This window comes from Lissotriton vulgaris, chromosome 10 (genome assembly GCF_964263255.1).
Source record: "Lissotriton vulgaris chromosome 10, aLisVul1.2, whole genome shotgun sequence".
Lineage (NCBI taxonomy): Eukaryota > Metazoa > Chordata > Amphibia > Caudata > Salamandridae > Lissotriton > Lissotriton vulgaris.
Genome location: NC_141698.1, coordinates 1,081,376,441 through 1,081,398,437, shown reverse-complemented (window position 1 = coordinate 1,081,398,437; position 21,997 = coordinate 1,081,376,441).

The window sequence follows — 21,997 nt, the reverse complement described above, 5'->3', positions numbered from 1 at the left end:
TGAGATCTACAGTACAGGCAATTATGGCCACCAATATTGTACCCATATCATTTTCTAAAACTAATTCAAAGCAGAGACAGATCTCATAAAGTGTAGAAGAATTTGCACAAGGAGTTACCTCAACATTATCAAGTAATGTTGCATTTGATTAGGCACTGCACAATCAACAACTACACGCAGGCTATTTATAGGTGGACAGTGACTTATTTTGAGAGACAATCTTAGGTGTTGCCCCCAATTTTAAAGGTGTTTTTACCTTATTAAGAATTTAAATTCCATGAATACTAATATCTAAATTTAGAATTTTCAACAGAACGTCAATATTTTGGCTGATTAATAATACCCAAATCTGTTTTAATCGTTCTTAATTTGTGTGTGAGGTATCCTGGTTCATAACTCCTCACAAGCCTACACGATAAATTAAAACCATTTTACCAATGGAGATCTGGCAAAGAGGTAACCCACTTAATCTGGGGAGGAGATTTCAACCTCCATCCCTGTTCAACGACTAACCCACTGTGTTGTGGGATGGTGGACGAACTCGGTGCCCCGTTAGCACACTTTGTACACAACAAATTGGGAAATACCCTTAACGCTGTCCTTTCGGATTTGGATCTGCATATTGTTAATCATCACGATGCAGACACTAACAAATTCAGTCCGACTTACGTGGGCAGAGGCCATCAAACTACAGTTGATTTTATATTTCTTTCCCCCGGCCTGATGAACATAGTTAAGGATTTCGGGGTCATTGTTAATCCTCTTAGTGATCACTCAGCCTTAACGATCAAGCTATATATGCCAGTAAACACCTTCCACAAATCAGACATAGTGACCACCCTCACACAGAATAAAATAGAGGTCGGTAAACATAATGGATTCACAATTAAATGGGCAAAAATTAATCCTACTGAAGTAACAAAAAAATTAATAACTCGGACCTATCCAAATATTGTAAAATGTCTAGACCTTGCATCAAGTCACAAGGAAGTCCTAATAAACTTTAAACAAATTTTAGATTCCACAAAGGACTTACTTACCACAAAACCTAAAGTAAACCGTACCGTAAAACAGAAATGGTTTAATCATAATTGCACAGTCGCATTAACAAAATTAAAATCAGCACTCCACAACAAACCGCGTGACGCAGCCCAAATTCAACTCTTAAGGCGTCAATATATAGGGGAACGAAAACTGAGAACTGCCCAACTCAAGCAAAAACTTTGGGACGACCTCCATAAGGGCGCCGTCTCAAAAAATAGTGAGCTTTTTTGGCGCACAGTTAGAACTCCATATCTCTCAGAAACTGGTATCCCAAAAATAGAAGTCGCCATCGATAAACACTTGGGTTACACATTTTGCGGAGATCTTTAAAAACACCTCACTTACAGACCCATTGCCCTTAAAAGCCCAGTACCCCATCCTGCTTCCCTTTGACATCCCAGACCTCTTGGGGGCTTTGCAGAACAGTAAACCAGGCAAGGCACCAGGTCCCGATGGGGTCCCAGTGGACTTCTTTAAAAGTAACCTAGACCTCTGGGCCCCCATTCTAACGAGAGTCTGTACAGCGGCCGCAAATGAGGGAATCCTAAGCTCTTGGACTAAATCAATAATGGTCCCCATTTTTAAAAAGGGGGACCGCCAAGATGCAAAATGTTACCGGCCAATTTCACTGCTGGATTCGCTTGGGAAAGTAGTGGGGAGAGTCATCCTAGAGCGTCTTCAGCAGTGGAGTGAGGACCAAGGCATTATCACCGACATTCAATTTGGCTTTCGCGAGGGCTTCGGTACATTAGAGCAGGTCCTTAACCTTACCCTAATAATGGGCAAATATACCCAGGCCACACCAACTAAGATCTATATGGTCTTTGTCGACCTATCCGCAGCCTTTGACTGTGTCTCGCACGCAAAGCTGTGGAAGGTCCTAGCCCAACTGGGAGTAGACCTCCCCCTTTTGGACTTCCTAAGAGAGCTCTATACCGGGGCATCGGCCAGAGTGCGTTTTGGCCTAAACGGAGAGCTGACGTCCCCGTTTAGTGTAGAGCGTGGAGTCAGGCAGGGATGCGTCCTGGCCCCCTTCCTCTTCTCACTCTATACTAATGGTCTGGAGGGGGAGATGTTGAGGGGGGCTCAGGACCTCCCACGCATAAACCGACGCCTGATTCCAGCCCTGCTCTATGCGGATGACGCTGTCATCCTCGCACAAACTCCTCGTGAGCTCCAGAAATCATTGAATAGGTACACAACCTTTATGGCCAACCTTGATTTAAAGGTGAACGTGAAGAAAACGTTCGTAATGACGGCTGGTAGGGGTCAGAAAAGAATAAAACCCATTCAGCTTGACAACCAAAAGCTTGAAGCTACCACTCAATATCCCTATTTGGGGGTTATGATAGATGACCAATTGACTTGGAAGCCAGCAGTGAACACAAGGGCACACTTATTTAAGAGATCAATTGCTGCTCTAACGAGCTTTTCTCAGAGACTAGGAAAAAGGCCTCCAGTGGAGCTACTAAAAATTTACAATGCTAAATTCCAGGCAATCGCAACATATGGCGCGGGAGTCTGGGGCTACACTGACACCAGCTCTATTCAGAAGGCAGAAAATGCCTTCTTGAGATTCTTATTAGCCACTCCCAAAGGTACCTCAACTTATGCAATGCATTTAGAACTAGGTATACCCTACATAGAGGACCTAATCAAAATAGAACCATTGATGTTGTGGCGTCGTATCTGGAAATCAGATAAAAACGCACTGACTCAATCCATCATTGCTGATTCAATGAACCTGGACAATTCATCAAAAATAAAGTGGCTCCTTTACGTTAGAAATTTTTTTAATGACCTAGGATCTGAGAACTATTACCTGGACCCAGTATCCATAACAGACATCTCTAAAAAAGACCTTAAACAGGAAGCATTAAGACATTTGGAATCTTTAAGACTTGCATCCAACTCATCAAAAACGGCAGTTATACATGCGAACATGATCCAAATAGCCCATGGCATTCATCCGTACTTGGCACTGCAAACATCAACTTACGAAAGAATGCTAATTACAAGATTTAGGCTAAACACTTTTTTTAGAATGGTCACTTTTCCGCTAAAAAACTGTTGGAATGCTACACTCCCGCCCTGCCCGTGTGACGGCTTATCAACACAGTCTAACCTGCATGTGATCATGCTCTGTAAATTTCATCAAGCCCACAGAAAGATCTGGCTACTACCAATACTAAGATCTTGGGGGTTGAGACAATGCAGACCCGCCCTCTTAAGACTCCAAATGCTGGAAACGGAAAATGTCTGTTATTTTGTTAGTAATTTTTTAAAATGCATTATGAAACATAGAAAGAATCTCTAAAAGTCCTCATCAAGCCCACTTTGAGCGGTGTCCTACATATTTTGATTAACCTCTTTTAACTGTTAAATGAATTTTATATGAAATGTTATGTAATATGTGTATTTTTTTTACCATGCAATTATGTAATGTACGATATCTGTTTCTTTTATGGGTTTTCCATTGTGAATAAGCCGAATAAAGATCTTTATATATATATATTATGTGATAGCCTGAGGAATTTAAGCCCAAAAGGTTTGCGCATAAGAACTTGTGAGTCCAAATTCAAACCTCATTGCTTGATGGAAAGTCTACCTCAGAAAGAAATTTGGGATCTCTGGATCTTTCTCTCAGTCCTATTTAGAAAGGATAGTTGTGGGGCAGATACACATCCTAAGATAACATTCTATTCTATGTAAGACTACAGAAGGTACTTCAGTGGTATTAACATTTAGAGTCTTGGAAAGGTTTCTCCATGTTCATTGGTAGAGAGTCCTCAAACCAGATGCATGGAAGACACCTCTACCTCCCACAATTCTTACATGAGAGGTTCTCTGCCAAGACCATCCCTTAGTAGGTATCGCTTTTTACCCGTCTGTGGGACTCAGACTGGAGCCGCTACCTGCGCTTAATATTTTTTATGGTGCTGTGCAAACTCCATAGGTTTGGTCTTTGTACTATTTATTTTCAGGAAATGATTAGTAGAATAATAAAATAACACTTATAGCCTTTTCTATAGACTAATTAGGAAATGATCGAAAACCACACACAAATAACACATATATCAAATTAAAGATAAAAGCAGCGCCCACCCTCATCCGAGAGAGACCACAATTCCACAGCCTAAACACTTAGCCTTAACATATTTAAAAACACAGTACAGCATTTATTATTTCCTGGATTATGCAATGCACCAATCTCTGCCTGCGGCATAGCAACTCTGAATGTATGTACTTCGGAATGTGAGAAACCTGGGCAGCGGCTCCAGGAGACATTTGAAAGTCTTTCTGAATGCATTATAAGACGGATAGAGTAAATATAGGATGATCCAGGTATCAGATGACCGATGGTGTAACTCTAGTATGCTCCAGGAATCTCCAGCACAGGTCTTTGTGATAAGAAGGGTGTTGTAAAGCTGAGATGCTCCATGTATCTCTAGTCCTAGAGTTGGTGAGTCTGGTACGAGACAGAGAGTCTGAAGCTGAGACGCTCCATGTATCTCTAGTCCTAGAGTTGGTGAGTATGGTACGAGACAGAGTCTGAAGCTGAGATGCTCCATGTATCTCTAGTCATAGAGTTGGTGAGTCTGGTACGAGACAGAGTCTGAAGCTGAGATGCTCCATGTATCTCTAGTCCTAGAGTTGGTGAGTATGGTACGAGACAGAGTCTGAAGCTGAGATGCTCCGTGTATCTCTAGTCCTAGAGTTGGTGAGTCTGGTACGAGACAGTCTGAAGCTGAGACGCTCCATGTATCTCTAGTCCTAGAGTTGGTGAGTATGGTACGAGACAGTCTGAAGCTGAGATGCTCCATGTATCTCTAGTCCTAGAGTTGGTGAGTCTGGTACGAGACAGTCTGAAGCTGAGATGCTCCATGTATCTCTAGTCCTAGAGTTGGTGAGTATGGTACGAGACAGAGTCTGAAGCTGAGATGCTTCAGGCATCATTGTAAAAGGAATGGGGTGAATCTGAAATGTTCTAGACATCAGCATAAGACAGATGGTGTAAGTTTGAGGTGCTCCAAGTATTGGGAGAGGAAGGACGGTGTAAATCTGAGATGCTGCGCGCGGAATGAAAGGAGAACGGAGGTCCATAAAGATATTCTCCCCGAGCCAATCTACCAGACTGATTTAAACTCCAAATTTGAGGGTCATTAAGAAGGCCATAGAGGGGGAGAGAAATCCCTCTATTCAAATAAAAGGTGCCTCGCACACAATTTGTGGCATGCTCCACCACTGGGTCTTATCTCACCCCAGTGATGGCAATCCAGGGTGGGCTAAAATTCTCTGGTTTATTTACTTAGGGAAATGGAATAGAAATTTAAATTTGTCTGTGAGATTAATCTCCTGAAAGGATACAAATTTTTGGCGGATGCAGCGTGCTGCAAATTCTCCAGCATCCTTCAGTCATCGACATGTTTCAGCTAACCTTTTAAGCCTTAGTAGGTTAGTGGCTTCAGGATGTTAGTTCCCTACTACTCGCTGCCTATTTGCAGGATTTATTTTGTATTCATATTTCTACGGATGACAGTTTGTTGGGAGAAGCACACATTCATCTCAATCACTCAAGCCACACACCCATGGCACGTGCTTGTATCCACAGTGTACTTGTAATCCCTAATGTGTTAAGCTACTTGTCCCCAGGGGAGGGAATTGGAAAGCTCATTAGCAACTGTGGCTTGAAGAGTGTCTTACTCCGGGAATCTTCTCCCATGACACAGAAGGCAAATAGCTTTAAAAAAATAAAAACGAAGGGCCTGATTTATAGTTCAGAGGATGGGGCACTCCATCACAAACATGATTGATATTCTGGGACTGATTTAGGGCATGATTGTCTTTGGTGGTCTCGCAGCGGGCTGCGATGCCAGCACCCTGCTGCAAGACCGCCAAAGTCGTCCACACACTTCCTGCCAGATTGAGAGTATAATCCTGGTCTGGTGGGCGGTGCTTGGCAACACACATAGAAAGAGGAAAATGCCTCTCAAGTAACCCTGGGCGTAGTGGGGCTTCGCGGAGCTACGTGAAGTGGGCGAGAAACTACGCCCACCTCCGCACTCCGCGTAGCCCCACTACGCACCGCAGGCCTCCCTCCCTCCCTAAATACTTTAATTTAAATGTTAGAAAGCATTGAAAGGCACTTACCTTGCCCGCCGCGTCCCCGGGGCTCCCTCTCTTCATCGCTGCCGTCTTGGGTACTAATGCGCATGCGCGGGCAGCTGTGCATGCGCATTTCTCGTGAGAAATGCGCATGCCCGGCCGGCCGCGCATGCGGATTAGTACCCAAGACGGCAGCGATGAAGAGAGGGAGCCCCAGGGACGCGGCGGGCAAGGTAAGTGCCTTTTAATGCTTTCTAACATTTAAATTAAAGTATTTAGGGAGGGCGGGAGGGAGGCGGGTGGCGGCCAGCTACGCACCGTCTGCGGAGCGTGCGTAGTGCCGAATTCTACGCAAAATGCGTAGAAGCCGACACTACGCACACTCCGTGCACGGAGCGTAGCTGCCTGCCCAGGCTTACTCTCAAGTCTTCCTTCCAGCACAAAAACGATCCTGCCTACAACGCAGGCACCTTTGCATCATGACGCAACAGTACCGCCATTGGTGCTAGGTTATTATCAGTGAGCGACCCAAAATACCCTTGAGGGCTTGAGTGAATATATGAAAAGGTATGAGGTGCCTTCAAGGGAATTTGCTTGAGAAAATAACTTTTGAAAATAATTGAAATAGAATTAGAAGGACAATTCAATGGTCCTATAATGGAATAAATCCTGCATGGATCTTTCTACTCATTAGGTGGAGCACACACACAGTTATACAACATGAAACAAACCTACACTAAGCAGGTGTATAGAAAAATGTTGAATTTATCTTTCAATTTAAAAGGTAATCAATTTACGATACAAATATATATATATAAAACAGACTACAGGTACAATAATCATAAGCAAATATGACTCTGCAGGTCCAGATGACACCTCTCCTGATTATCAATTGGATGGATGAAAAAGGAGAAAGGCGCTGGTCGACGTTTCGGTCTCCTAAGTGTTAATCTTTGAGACCATCTTCAGGACTGATGACAATTTTATTTGTAATGACCTATCGATTAAATTCGAAGGGCGCAGTAGTCAGAGCACATAAGACGCCGGGCGCTTTAATGCAGGACACATTCGCATGTCTGTTGTAAACCTAATAGCCTTCAATTGCAAGGAACCATTGTGCCCAGAGGATTAGTGTGGAGAAAATGGTATAGTCTTAATAGTGACTGTATTTGCTATAAGTGGCTACCAAATGCGGCGTTGGATGGATTAAAAATAGCTGAATATGCCCGTATTGTTGTAATCAATAGAAGGCTCAATAACCTTATTATTAAATGTCAAAGGATCAACGCCGCATCGTTTAATGCTCTTTGGTGTTTCACAATTCCCAGAGCGTGAAACGATGCGGCGTTGATCCTTTGACTACGACTCAGTAGATTGCAACTGATCTGCAAACCTAGACTTCTGTCGTGTCTACGAACCTCATATTAAATAAGGACTGATTACAACAATACGGGCATATTCAGCTATTTTTAATCCATCCAACGCCGCATTTGGTAGCCACGATACAACGTAGCAATCAAGTGTCAACCTAGGATCATGTGAAGGGGCCACTCGTTCTAGGGAAAACACCTTTTTCTGAAAATGAACTATCACTCACTATATGTCATTCAGTGACATGCTTCATCATCAAGTTCTTCCCGATCCACTGAGGATCAGGGCACGGTACAAACTTTTTCCTTGCAAAGGAGCACTTTTTAAGGAAAAATTGTGTGGCATCTATCTGAAGTGATGATTAAAATTGTCTAGGTGGTGCCCACGTCAGTGTTTAATCCGGGGACTGTCTGGCAAGATTAAGAACTGAGGAGGGGTTAAATGGAGTAACTATCACCCCTTAGCCCTAAATTTGATTAACTGATGTCTGCCACCTAGCCCAAATACAAAGGTTTTCATCAGGATCTATAAGTTCCCATTAATACCCTTTGGGAAGGGGTGGCTGGTTATCTAGTTATCATTCATACCATGACACACACACACATACATACACACACACCCACCCACCCTACTGTAAAACAGTTCATAGAAGTAGGTCCACTTATTTATAAGATGCCTGATGCCTATAGGGGTCTCTGGAGGGTAGGGTGCCCAATTTCCGGGCCGTAGATGGAAACAGATTAGGTTCCTTGGAGGGCAGTCGCCGGGAAAGAAATGTTCAGGGCGTGAAGATTTTCCCCTGCCACGACCCCATGGGGAACTGCTCCTGATACTTTTGAATTCATCATCCCTCACGCACTGGAGGGGTTGCACGAGGAAGTTCCTGTGCACTGGTTACACACAAGTTTGTAATCTTTATGTCCTTCCCGCCCCAGGTGGATTTGGCGCCTTAGCGTGCGCTACCCACGAGGCGAGGATTTGTATGGTCCTGACGAATGCTGAGCTGACTAGTGGCTCACCATAGCAGAAACATGTCGACCTTTGTATTTTTATGTATAGGACTTTTTGGTTCAAATTAACACAACCAATTTTATGTCCGCCTCTCACTTATGTTTTTAATGGAGTTAGAACTACCCCTTTATTAAATGAATCATTCTAGTTTGGGGAGTAGTCCACACTCCTTTTGACTCACTTTTCACCACTGTTGGGTACTACTTCACGTATTCAAAACAAGAACCCAATGAAGACAACTGGCAACCGACTTTCAGTTGGTGCCTGAGGGTTCTTTTTCTGCACTGAGTCTGCAAAACCTACCTTGTTGCTCTTTCTTTTTCTTGAACTCATGTTTCGGTGGCAGTAATTGAATGTCTTTACCTCCACCTTCTTATGTGTGTTTTTTCGTTTTTAGTCACTCTTCTGTTGATTTGGATAGGGTGCCCAGTAGTCACACAGTCGTCATGGGTCTTCACCTGGCCCAAGACCTAGTATCCGACCCCAGAGTCCGCATGTGCAGCTGTATTACGGTCCTGTAAACAGAGTGAAAGAGGCAGACTGAGGCAAGTAGAATGGATGAGTGACCCAGGTGGTGAGCTTACAGTGCTTGATTTATAAAAGATTAAGTGCCGGAGGCCACAGATGTACCTCGAAGCCCAGGGCTAGTACTTTTTAAATGTTGGCACGCCAAATATCAGGACATCATGTTCCTGTTTGTACTACCAGACACTCCCTGCCCTTTGTCTCACTCTTGCAGCTTCCTACTTTCACCCTTTGTGAGATTTCAACTTTGTGTGTTTTTTCCTGTCTTGTTCTCGGTAAAGGTCTGATGTGGAAAAATAAGTGCCGGGTCCCCCAAAATCAGTGCAAGTGGCCGCACCGGCAACCACCGGCCCAAACAAAACACTGGGCAGGCAGAGTGAAAGAGATGGACTGAGGCAAACAGAGGATGGAGCCTGGAGGTAAGTGGGGTGAAAGAGGAGCACAGGAGGCCAGTAGCACTGAAGAGACAAAGAGAAAGTTAGAATAAAAAAGAGACAGACAAATAGAATGAAATAAATAGAAAGTACATTGTGGTTCAGGCCCTTTATTTTCAGTTGCACATCTTTTAATCAGTATTGCTTGCATTGGATGGAATCTGTGATCATAGGTAAAGCCATCTCTGTATGTCATGCATTTGTGCGGGTCTGACTGGCTCACAGGGCACTCCGGGGGTGCCAGATGGTTTTGTGGCTGTGTGTGGCCGGTTCTGTGCTGAGGTGGGCCAGTCTTGTGGCTGTGTGTGGGCTGGTCTTGTTAACATCCTTGGTTAGTGAACAGGCTGCAGTGGCAAGCAGCATTGTGGATGGTGTTAATTTATGGCTTGATGGACCAATCGCATTTTGTGGGTAGAAGAGCAGAGATGGGTCATTTAAAAAAAAATTGATTGGGAAGGATCATAGTGGAATTCACTGCTGTATTTCTCGAAATTACCACACACATTGCCCACAGCACAAATCCGTACAGTTCCTTCAGAGACTACCCAGACAGCATGTCTTAAAAAGCACACTTTTGCTTGATTTACAAATATGGGTTACTTTAATTTACTTCCCATATCATAAATATACCTATTATCGTCCCAGTCTGACCCTGCCTTTGTGTGTTATCAAAACACATCAACAACAAATGCCTGAGACAGGCAAGAATGAAGAGAGGGTGCAAGCAGAGTGAAAGAGAGTGGAGGCAGTCAGAATGAAAGAGAGTGGAGGCAAGCAGAATGAAAGAGAGTGGAGGCAAGCAGAGTGAAAGAGAGTGGAGACAGTCAGAGTGAAAGAGAGTGGAGGCAATCAGAGTGAAAGAGAGTGGAGGCAAGCAGAGTGAAAGAGAGTGGAGGCAAGCAGAGTGAAAGAGAGTGGAGGCAATCAGAGTGAAAGAGAGTGGCGCAATCAGAGTGAAAGAGAGTGGAGGCAATCAGAGTGAAGGAGAGTGGAGGCAAGCAGAGTGAAAGAGTGGAGGCAAGCAGAGTCAAAGAGTGGAGGCAGTCAGAGTGATAGAGAGTGGAGGCAGTCAGAGTGAAAGAGAGTGGATGCAGTCAGAGTGAAAGAGAGTGGAGGCAATCAGAGTGAAAGAGAGTGGAGGCAAGCAGAGTGAAAGAGAGTGGAGGCAATCAGAGTGAAAGAGAGTGGAGGCCGTCAGAGTGAAAGAGAGTGGAGGCAAGCAGAGTGAAAGAGAGTGGAGGCAATCAGAGTGAAAGAGAGTGGAGGCAAGCAGAGTGAAAGAGTGGATGCAATCAGAGTGAAAGAGAGTGGAGGCAAGCAGAGTGAAAGAGTGGAGGCAATCAGAGTGAAAGAGAGTGGCACAATCAGAGTGAAAGAGAGTGGAGGCAATCAGAGAGAAAGAGAGTGGAGGCAAGCAGAGTGAAAGAGAGTGGAGGCAAGCAGAGTGAAAGAGAGTGGAGGCAAGCAGAGTGAAAGAGAGTGGAGGCAAGCAGAGTGAAAGAGAGTGGAGGCAAGCAGAGTGAAAGAGAGTGGAGGCAAACAGAGTGAAAGAGAGTGGAGGCAGTCAGAGTGAAAGAGAGTGGAGGCAGTCAGAGTGAAAGAGTGTGGAGGCAAGCAGAGTGAAAGAGAGTGGAGGCAAACAGAGTGAAAGAGAGTGGAGGCAGTCAGAGTGAAAGAGAGTGGAGGCAGTCAGAGTGAAAGAGAGTGGAGGGAAGCAGAGTGAAAGAGAGTGGAGGCAGTCAGAGTGAAAGAGTGTGGAGGCAATCAGAGTGAAAGAGAGTGGAGGCAAGCAGAGTGAAAGAGTGTGGAGGCAATCAGAGTGAAGGAAACAGATGGGTGGCAATCAATAAGGTTGAGGGTGCACACTAGCAATGCCATAACTAATGCTGCCCACATGTCTTCATCTTAATAGACTGCATTTGTTGTTAGTGCCATTCACAAATGGTTGTGCTGAGCATGGTGGGCGATGTTAGTTATGGGGGGCATTGTGGTGAATTTCAATGATTTCACGAGATTAAGCCAGTTTTAAGCTGTGGTTATTCACTGCATTTCAAGGACTTTTTATAATGCAATTTATTACTACAGCTTGCTGCAGCCAGGCCCTGCTTCTGATCCACCGTTGGCACACAACTCCCACCACACACGGTCTTCGGCTGTGCACGGGAGGGATTGGCAACAGCCAGGCCCTGCATCTGACCCACCGTTGGCACACAACTCCAACCAAACATGGCCTTTGGCTGTGCACGGGAGGGATTGGCAACAGCCAGGCCCTGCATCTGACCCACCGTTGGCACACAACTCCAACCAAACATGGCCTTTGGCTGTGCACGGGAGGGATTGGCAACAGTCAGGCCCTGCATCTGACCCACCGTTGGCACACAACTCCAACCAAACATGGCCTTTGGCTGTGCACGGGAGGGATTGGCAACAGGCAGGCCCTGCATCTGACCCACCGCTGGCTGACGGTGACAACTCCCACCACACACGGTCTTCGGCTGTGCACGGGAGGGATTGGCAACAGTCAGGCCCTGCATCTGTTAGACCGGAATGGTTGAGATTGCTCCCAAGCATGCAGCTCCAGTTGCGTACAGTTTATGCCTCAGAGGTCTTGGGCATGGCAGCAGCAGGATGCCTTTCTCTCTGCACCAGCCAACGCCTCGGTCTGGTGTCACTTGCCTTTTCATGATGTGTGCAGCGGTGACATGGATTGTTAACCGACTGCTGTGGATTTCGGATTCTTTGTGGCGCAATTACTTCAAGTGGCATCATTTACAATGAGGATCTGCCCTGATTCCTCGGCAGCCACTCTCTTCTTCTTCCTAGAGTACGTCACAGGACGCCAGTATTGGGGGAGGAGCTTCTATATACCTTTCCCAATCCGAGGCTGATTTCAAGTAATTCTTGATCTGCTAATCCCAATCTGAGATGGAGAATTCAGGGAATGCCAGGATAACTACTGATTTAATTACCTTTACAAAGAGATTTCAGCTGGATCTTCTCTGTGCCTCAGTGCATCTTACAAAGTACTTTTCCTCATATGCATTGATACCTTGTGCTCATTTTTGTCTCATCCAATTCTTCTTTAGATGTTTTTCTTCTAGGATTTCTGGATATCGCCTGCTTTAGCCCTTAATCAGCTCACTTCCAAGGAACTGTCCGTGTTTATCATCACCACCTTGGAGGAGTTTTGTCATTTATTCATGGACGCACTTTTTGTCTGGCGCTAAGTGTCACCGCCATTGTCGTTACTGGAAGGAGTTGCCCTTTCTTCTGGCAGTCACATCTGGAAAAGAAGAAGCCACCTCTGCATCCAGTTCTTGGCTTCATCTAATGCTCTAAACCACCCAACCCCAAATATGCACAGCCTTTAACTGGCCAGGCCCTGCACCCCAACCAGAGCACACACTTTCTACTTTCCACAGGCTCTGGCATGTCCCTCCCTGTCTTTTTTCTCTGCCTCTTTCTTTCTCTAGCTCTGTATTTCTGTCACATTTAATTATTTATTGGTTCTTTTATTTATTTTCAAACGTGCAGTAATTTCAAAAGATTTATGTTTCACCTTTACCTCTAGCCACTCCTCACCCCTAAATGAATACTTACCTCCTGTTGTAGCTACCAACCCCTTAACCATAATTTCACCCTTACCTTCCTTTTACTCTACTCACCTCTGAACCCTAAATTAATCCTTACCTCCCTTTACCTCTACCCACCTGCAAGCACTGAAGTCAAATTTACCTCGCTTTACCTATACCCACCCCTGAACCATAAATTCACCCATAGCTCCCTATACCTCTACTGACCCTTAATCGCCAAAGTCACCTTTACCTTCCTCTACCAACACCTGAACCTATCCATCCTTCACTCAGCAGCTTGTTTCGTATATGGGACTAAAAGAAATGGGGCTAAAAAAAATAATCTCCTCACACCCATACCGCTGTCTCTTCGCTGGCTTCCTATCGAAGCACGGTCTATTTAGAAGACTGCCTGTATCACCCAAAAAGCCTTGCACACCTCCACCCATGCTATCTGGCTAATAAACTCAAAATCTCAGGAGACTCTAGACCTTCACGCAATGCAGAAAACTTACTGCTCAAACTTCCTACCTTCAAAAGGGAAGGATGTATGGCTCAATCCTTCTCTAGTAATGTGACCAGGATCTGGAACTCACTTCTTCCAGTCCTCTGAACCACCACCTCTTTCCGGACCTTCAAAACAGACCTTAAAACTCTCTTCCTCCAAAGACACTTCCTGGAATAACCCACCCTATTTCTTGTCCATTACGACCATCTAGAACTCACATGAGGTCAACTTTGTAAATATGTATTTTACTTCTGTTTCAACATAACACTGCCACCTTTCATATTTTTTCCAACAACCTGTCTGCGTTGTATCTGCATATATGTCACTTGTTAGCGTGATCAGCCTATCTTGTGTACCTGTAACTGTATATATATATATAAATATACATTTTTTGCGTTTTTAGTCTATCTTGTGTACGTTTTGTAATATACCTGGCGCTCATATGAGGTCAACTTTGTCATTATGTATTTTAATCCTGTTCTAACCTAAACCTGACACATTTTATATTTTTACAATATAAATATGCAACTTGTTGCGTTGTACCTGCATATATGTCATTTTTTAGCGTGAACAGCCTATCTTGTGGTCTGGTAACTGTATATATGTAACTTGTTAGCATGTTTGGTCTACCTTGTGTACCTTTTGTAACATACCTGGTTCTTTTGTAAAGCGCTCTGACACCTTTGGGTAAAGTTTGTGCTATATAAAACTGCATTAACTAAATAAATAAATAAACCAGAATTTCATCAAGACCTCACTTTAACTCTACCCTCAAGTCACCCTCACTTTTTTTTTTTATCTCTAGGCACCCCTGAACCTCTTCCTCCTTTTACCTCAACCCACCCCTGAGTCCTCAATTCAACTCCACCTCCATTTACCTCTACCCACATCAAACTCTCAAGTCACCCACACATCCATGTACTTCTAGCCGCCCTCGAACCCTCACGTCACCCTCACCAGCCACTCTCACCACCCTTTTACTCTGCCCACCCTTGAACCCTTAAGTCACTCTCACCAGCCACTCTCACCTCCCTTTTCCTCTGCCCACCCTCGAACCCTCATGTCACCCTCACCAGCCACTCTCGCCACCCTTTTCGACTGCCCACCCTTGAACCCTCAGGTCACCCTCACTTCCATTTACCTCTACCGATGCCTGAACCCTCAAGTTACCTCCTTTTACCTCTACCCACCCCAAAACCTCAAGTCACCTTTGTCCCTGTGCTCTTTTGCCGCTGTCCTCATGCGGACCATCACTGTGAATGTCTTCTTAGAAGTAAGATAATTGAACAGTTTTTATTTTGTGAAGGCAGAGAATTCTGAGCACACTAAGAAAATGGATCACAACCCCTCACGTTCCAAGCTGACCACATCACACCCCTCTTTTTCTAACTTTTAACCCTGCTGCACAGCATCCACGCTGCTGTTCAACATAGCTAAAAGAAATTGACAAAGCCAATAGCTCTCCCAGAGGTAAGACCTATTGGCTTTGGCAATGCTTGATTTGACTGATGTGGTCATTTCCATGCCTCGGGGTTCCCCCCAGACCTCCCTTTATTTCTACAGCACAAACATCAGGAATCAAATTCAAGGTAGAAGGAAAACAAATCTACAGAACCCCTGTGCAGCCAATCACATTTGTCAAAAGATTCAAATGTGATTGACAGAGGTTGCGTAGCACTAAAACATCATTTTAAATGGCAGATATGTAAAAAAAAGTGCTACCCCTTTAAGAAAACAACCATCACCTTTTTTAAATGCTTATATGTAAAAAAAAAAAGCGACTGGATGAATTTGCAGCAAGCCAAGGAAAGCACGGTTTCTGAAAAAAGTTATTCTGTAATGCCAAGTTTGGTGTAAATCTGTTCAGCAGTTTTAGCTGTAGGGGCAGCAAAATGTCCCATAGAAGCTAAAATGGGAAAACATATCTTCCTTAACAGCTTGACTGCTTTGGATATTGGACTGCTGTGCTGAAGGTCACTAGAAACGGGTGTGGTCATGACGAGCTCAGTTCGTCATGAGCATGGAAGGGTCCACCCCACTTTTAACTTTTTTCTCCGGCATGGATCTGCGAGAAAGTTGGCATGCCAGACCTTAGCTGGCTACATCAAATGAATGCCACATTATGTGCAGATCCATCAATGGGGTCACAAGTCAATGGTTAAAGGCAAATAAAACAAGCCTCTCTGCGTCCAGGGAAGTAGTAAAGACAACATTTGGTCATGACAGGACACCTCTTCCTACAAAGAACTGTCATCGAAGGAAGAAGGAAGAAGGAATATACAAAAGGAAAGAATTGGTGTTATCACCACAAATGGAATGTAGACACAACCAATAGTCATAAAGGGATTTGCCAACTGTGACCTAACATTTACGAGGCCAGAAGATGCCACCTAGGGATGTTAAACCCAGGTCCCAAGAAGATTGACTTCTTGCCCCACCCTTAGGCCCTCAGCAGCATCCAATGTGCTGCAAGGGAGTAGGACCAAGATATTCAGTTGAAAACGACTCAGTATCCGTGATTCTAAGAGCCCTGTTTACTTTATTGATTTGTGCCACTAACCTCAATGCCCTTGTTTGAGAGAGACCAGGGGTACCAAGGGCAGTGCCAAAGGGTCTAAAGGACAAGCCAGTGATGGCAAGTTCCAGCCCTGGCTGCCTGAAATAGCATCCATGACTGAGCTGCTTCAGGTCTGCAGCTCTTCTTCAGCTGCATTAAAAGATACGTTTTGTGGTGGTTGAAAGCCGTACCGTTAATAATAGTTTGTAACCTATGAATGGCCCTCCAGTACCCAGCATCCCTAGGGTAAGTCTAGTCCAGAGTTGTCAGTCCAGCCTTCTTTACCTTTGAGCCTAATACAATAATTGTGGAGGGGCTGGTTCAGGCTCATGATTGACAACTTCCAACAACTGCATTTGATAGAATATCCTTGTCCAGAGTCAACATGGAGGCCTCAGGATCACTGACATCCCTATAGGGGAGGGGCAGGTATAGAGTCACACTTGAGGCCTCAGGATCACTGACATCCCTATAGGGGAGGGGCAGGTATAGAGTCATCATGGAGGCCTCAGGGTCACTGACATCTGTAGTAAACTACTTCTCTGTGGTGCTCTACTGATTAGAATGTTGATGACATCATAGAATGCCTGGGGTGACTCTCTGGCTCTTAACGCCAGTTGATCTACTCAGGCTGAGCTGATGAGAGCTAGCTCCTGGTGGGGTTCTACTTATCTACTTCTGTACTTTAATATCTTGGAAGGAACATACTAATAAAGAATCCTACATACACAGTGGACTGTGCATCTTCATTTACTACAGTTTGGCGACGTTTCTTGAAAGGATGAACCTACGCGTGAACTAAGGACAAAGGACAACTAAGGAACTTAAAGACAAGGAACTAAAGACTTTATGGACTCTCAAACTCAAATTGAAACCCAAAGGTAACACCCCAGCCAACCCCACCAGTGTCCGTTCCACCAACTGGACAGCCTGCAATCTGGGTGCATGTTACCTGTTGAGCCTGCATCTAGGGCGTTTGTGGTTTCATTTTCCAATACTCTGCTGTATCTGGTGAATGTTGTGAGGGTTAATGCAACATACTTCAACCTGTGTGGGAATTGTCTTAGCCCATCAGCAAGTCTTCTGAGGAAAGTGCCTGTCACAGTGTTCAATCGTCTGTGCTTAAAGGGACTCTGAACAGCCTGCAACCTGCGTTTATTTGTCAAGGAGCTGCGAAGTAATGAGGTGTCTTCTACTGTGTTTTGGACAGCTTCAAGGCACAAAAGTGTTTGACTGCTTCCAGCATAAAGGCGTCGGAGTTCCAGCTAGCCTGATCACCTTGCTGCCTCTCTACGTCTTTTCAACCTTCTATAGGAATCATCTCTGGTATTTGCCACGTCTTTCAGCATATCGCTCTGAAGGTGAGCTCACTGTTGTGGCATCTCTGACACGCTCCCCTTGTGGGCTGTTCTGTGGTGTGCAGAGGTTGGCTGGCTTTCTGTGGTGGACTGCCTATTGCGCTGGTTTGTCGTGTTTGCAGCGCAGTTGCGGCGTTCACTTTCCTACCTCAGTGTACGCCGTTGACCGTTGGCTGACCGTTGGTCCGCTGTGTTCTTCTGCCTCCCTCTGCTGCCATCCTAATGATGACGTCTTTGCTATGCTCAAGGGAGTAAGCGACGATCTTCATGTTCCAATTCCTTCTTGTGACGTTTTCCGGCAAAGATGCGTTAAGCGCGTCATCACGCTGCCTCTTCCTGGTGGACGCTTTGCTCTGGACGTCTTCGCCGTGAGCCATCCGGCGCAAGCGTAACAGCGGGCCGCCATCTTGGATTGTCTCAGTGCTGTTCCGGTAATGTCTACAAGCGTGTTTGGTGCTGTGGCTTATGTTCTTTTGTACCTCAGTGTGGCGAATGTCGCGCAAGACGTGGTGTTTCGTTTTGCTTCCCGAACTATTAGAACTTTTTGCCTGCATGTTCGGTGCCACGTTTTCAAGTTGCTGTGAGTTAGGGCAACTCATCGGTCACGAGATGTTTTGGTTGGACAAGAAGCGCAGCACCACAACTTTTGTCTTCACTTCGGACATTTCAGTCTGCCTCACGCTTTACTTTTGGTGGCAAGTTTCAGCCCTGACTTCGAGGAGCTGTGTGCGGGATACCCGGGTGAGAGACCGCTCACCGGAGCTAAAGTCTTTTGTTTGTTGATTTATTCATCAAAATGTTTAGCTTCTCAGTGCATGTTGTGGGTGAGCTTACACACAGAAAGGACCTCAGTGTTTAATTTTGTGTGCTGGCACAGCAGTTAACTTAATGTACACTTTTGTGAAGTTGTGGGTGTGTACTCTCTCCCTTTTAATCCATGTGGGTTGAGTGACAGTGAGTGTTCTGCTCTGCTCGTGCCTGCAGTGTACTGTCAATTGGTTTGTGTCCTTATTTTGTCTTCACTTACAGTGTGTACCCGTTAATTTTGGGAGGTTGTGGGAGGTAGTCAATGCCCATTTCTTTTAGTTTTCTGATGTAGTGGTGTGTGCGGGTGGTCGTTTTGTTGTTGACACTTGTGAGGGAGGTCAGTGAAGCTGTTTTTTTTATTAGTCTAGGTGTTATTTTAGGGGTCTGTGTCTTAGGGGAGGTTGTGAATTTTAGGGTAGTCAATGCCCATTTCAGTTCCCTGGTTTTCTACCCTGCGGTGTACCCTACTTAGGGGATGTTGTGGATTTTAGGGTAGCCAATGCCCATTTATTTTAGTTTGTTGAGGTAGTGGTCTGTGCGTCCATGCCCTACCTAGGGGATGTTGTGGATTTTAGGGTAGTCAATGCCCATTTCAGTTCCCAGGTTTTCTACCCTGCGGTGTACCCTACTTAGGGGATGTTGTGGATTTTAGGGTAGTCAATGCCCATTTCAGTTCCCAGGTTTCTACCCTGCGGGGGATGTTGTGGATTTTAGGGTAGTCAATGCCCATTTCAGTTCCCAGGTTTTCTACCCTGCGGAGTACCCTTTTGAGGGGAGGTTGTTGATTTGTGGGTAGTCAATGCCCTATTTCAGTTCCAGGTTGTCTTTCCTGTGGTGTACCCTACTTTGGGGAGGTTGTGATTTTTAAGTATTAGTGCCCTGTGTTCCCTATTTTTGGTGGAGATTGTTTAACATCGTTGTTTTTTGACACTCTGCTTTCGTCAAAGTCTACCTGCCTGAGATTCGTGGCCAAGGGTTTCATGTCGGTGGGGCTTTGGGTGAGAAGTTTCATTTTTCTCTGTCAGATTGTTTTGTTAGGGGAGCTTGTAAAGGGTCTGTGTCTACGCTTGCCTTTGTTTTTTTCAGGGGGTTTTCTCTCTGGTGTATCCAGTTGGCAGCGTGACCATTTTTCTTTGCTACTCTGCTCTTTATTCATCCATGCCATGTTTTTACTCTAAGGGAAGGGAATGTGGCACATAGTAGCATTTAGTAGTTTCTTTCCATCTAGAATTTAGCATGTTGTTCTATTCCTGCTCATACTTATGATTATAGTATTTCTGTTCATGCTAATCATACCTCATGTAGTACTTGTTGTACTTTATTTATTGGCGTACTTCACTTGTACTTTTATGCAAATGTCACACTTGAGGTATCTTTGTCTGTGTTTTCTTCTTTCTTTCCTCATTCACTAAGGAGAGAGGATGTGTAGTAAACTACTTCTCTGTGGTGCTCTACTGATTAGAATGTTGATGACATCATAGAATGCCTGGGGTGACTCTCTGGCTCTTAACGTCAGTTGATCTACTCAGGCTGAGCTGATGAGAGCTAGCTCCTGGTGGGGTTCTACTTATCTACTTCTGTACTTTAATATCTTGGAAGGAACATACTAATAAAGAATCCTACATACACAGTGGACTGTGCATCTTCATTTACTACAACATCCTTATAGGGGAGGGGCAGGTATAGAGTCATCATGGCGGCCTCAGGATCACTGACATCCTTATAGGGGAGGGGCAGGTATAGAGTCACACTTGAGGCCTCAGTATCACTGGCATCCTTATAGGGAGGGGCAGGTATAGAGTCACACTTGAGGCCTCAGGATCACTGACATCCTTATAGGGAGGGGCAGGTATAGAGTCACACTTGAGGCCTCAGGATCACTGACATCCTTATAGGGAGGGGCAGGTATAGAGTCACACTTGAGGCCTCAGGATCACTGACATCCTTATAGGGAGGGGCAGGTATAGAGTCATCATGGAGGCCTCAGGATCACTGACATCCTTATAGGGAGGGGCAGGTATAGAGTCACACTTGAGGCCTCAGGATCACTGACATCCTTATAGGGGAGGGGCAGGTATAGAGTCACACTTGAGGCCTCAGGATCACTGACATCCTTATAGGGAGGGGCAGGTATAGAGTCACACTGGAGGCCTCAGGGTCACTGACATCCTTATAGGGGAGGGGCAGGTATAGAGTCATCATGGCGGCCTCAGGATCACTGACATCCTTATAGGGGAGGGGCAGGTATAGAGTCACACTTGAGGCCTCAGGATCACTGACATCCTTATAGGGAGGGGCAGGTATAGAGTCATCATGGAGGCCTCAGGATCACTGACATCCTTATAGGGAGGGGCAGGTATAGAGTCATCATGGAGGCCGCAGGATCACTGACATCCTTATAGGGAGGGGCAGGTATAGAGTCACACTTGAGGCCTCAGGATCACTGACATCCTTATAGGGAGGGGCAGGTAAAGAGTCACACTTGAGGCCTCAGGATCACTGACATCCTTATAGGGAGGGGCAGGTATAGAGTCACACTTGAGGCCTCAGGATCACTGACATCCTTATAGGGAGGGGCAGGTATAGAGTCACACTTGAGGCCTCAGGATCACTGACATCCTTATAGGGAGGGGCAGGTATAGAGTCACACTTGAGGCCTCAGGATCACTGACATCCTTATAGGGGAGGGGCAGGTATAGAGTCCCACTTGAGGCCTCAGGATCACTGACATCCTTATAGGGGAGGGACAGGTACAGAGTCACACTTGAGGCCTTAGGATCACTGACATCCTTATAGGGAGGGGCAGGTATAGAGTCATCATGGAGGCCTCAGGATCACTGACATCCTTATAGGGGAGGGGCAGGTATAGAGTCACACTTGAGGCCTCAGGATCACTGACATCCTTATAGGGGAGGGACAGGTACAGAGTCACACTTGAGGCCTCAGGATCACTGACATTCTTATAGGGTATGGGCAGGTATAGAGTCACACTGGAGGCCTCAGGGTCACTGACATCCTTATAGGTGAGGGGCAGGTATAGAGTCATCATGGCGGCCTCAGGATCACTGACATCCTTATAGGGAGGGGCAGGTATAGCGTCACACTTGAGGCCTCAGGATCACTGACATCCTTATAAGGGAGGGAGAGGTATAGAGTCACACTTGAGGCCTCAGGATCACTGACATCCTTATAAGGAGGGGCAGGTATAGAGTCATCATGGAGGCCTCAGGGTCACTGACATCCTTATAGGGGAGGGGCAGGTATAGAGTCGTCATGGAGGCCTCACGATCACTGACATCCCTATAGGGGAGGGGCAGGTATAGAGTCACACTTGAGGCCTCAGGATCACTGACATCCTTATAGGGAGGGGCAGGTATAGAGTCACACTGGAGGCCTCAGGGTCACTGACATCCTTATAGGGAGAGGCAGGTATAGAGTCACACTAGAGGCCTCAGGATCACTGACATCCTTAAGGGGAGGGAGAGGTATAGAGGCACACTTAAGGCCTCAGGATCACTGACATCCTTATAGGGGAGGGGCAGGTATAGAGTCACACTGGAGGCCTCAGGATCACTGACATCCTTATAGGGAGGGGAGGTATAGAGTCACACTTGAGGCCTCAGGATCACTGACATCCTTATAGGGGAGGGGCAGGTATAGAGTCACACTTAAGGCCTCAGGATCACTGACATCCTTATAGGGGA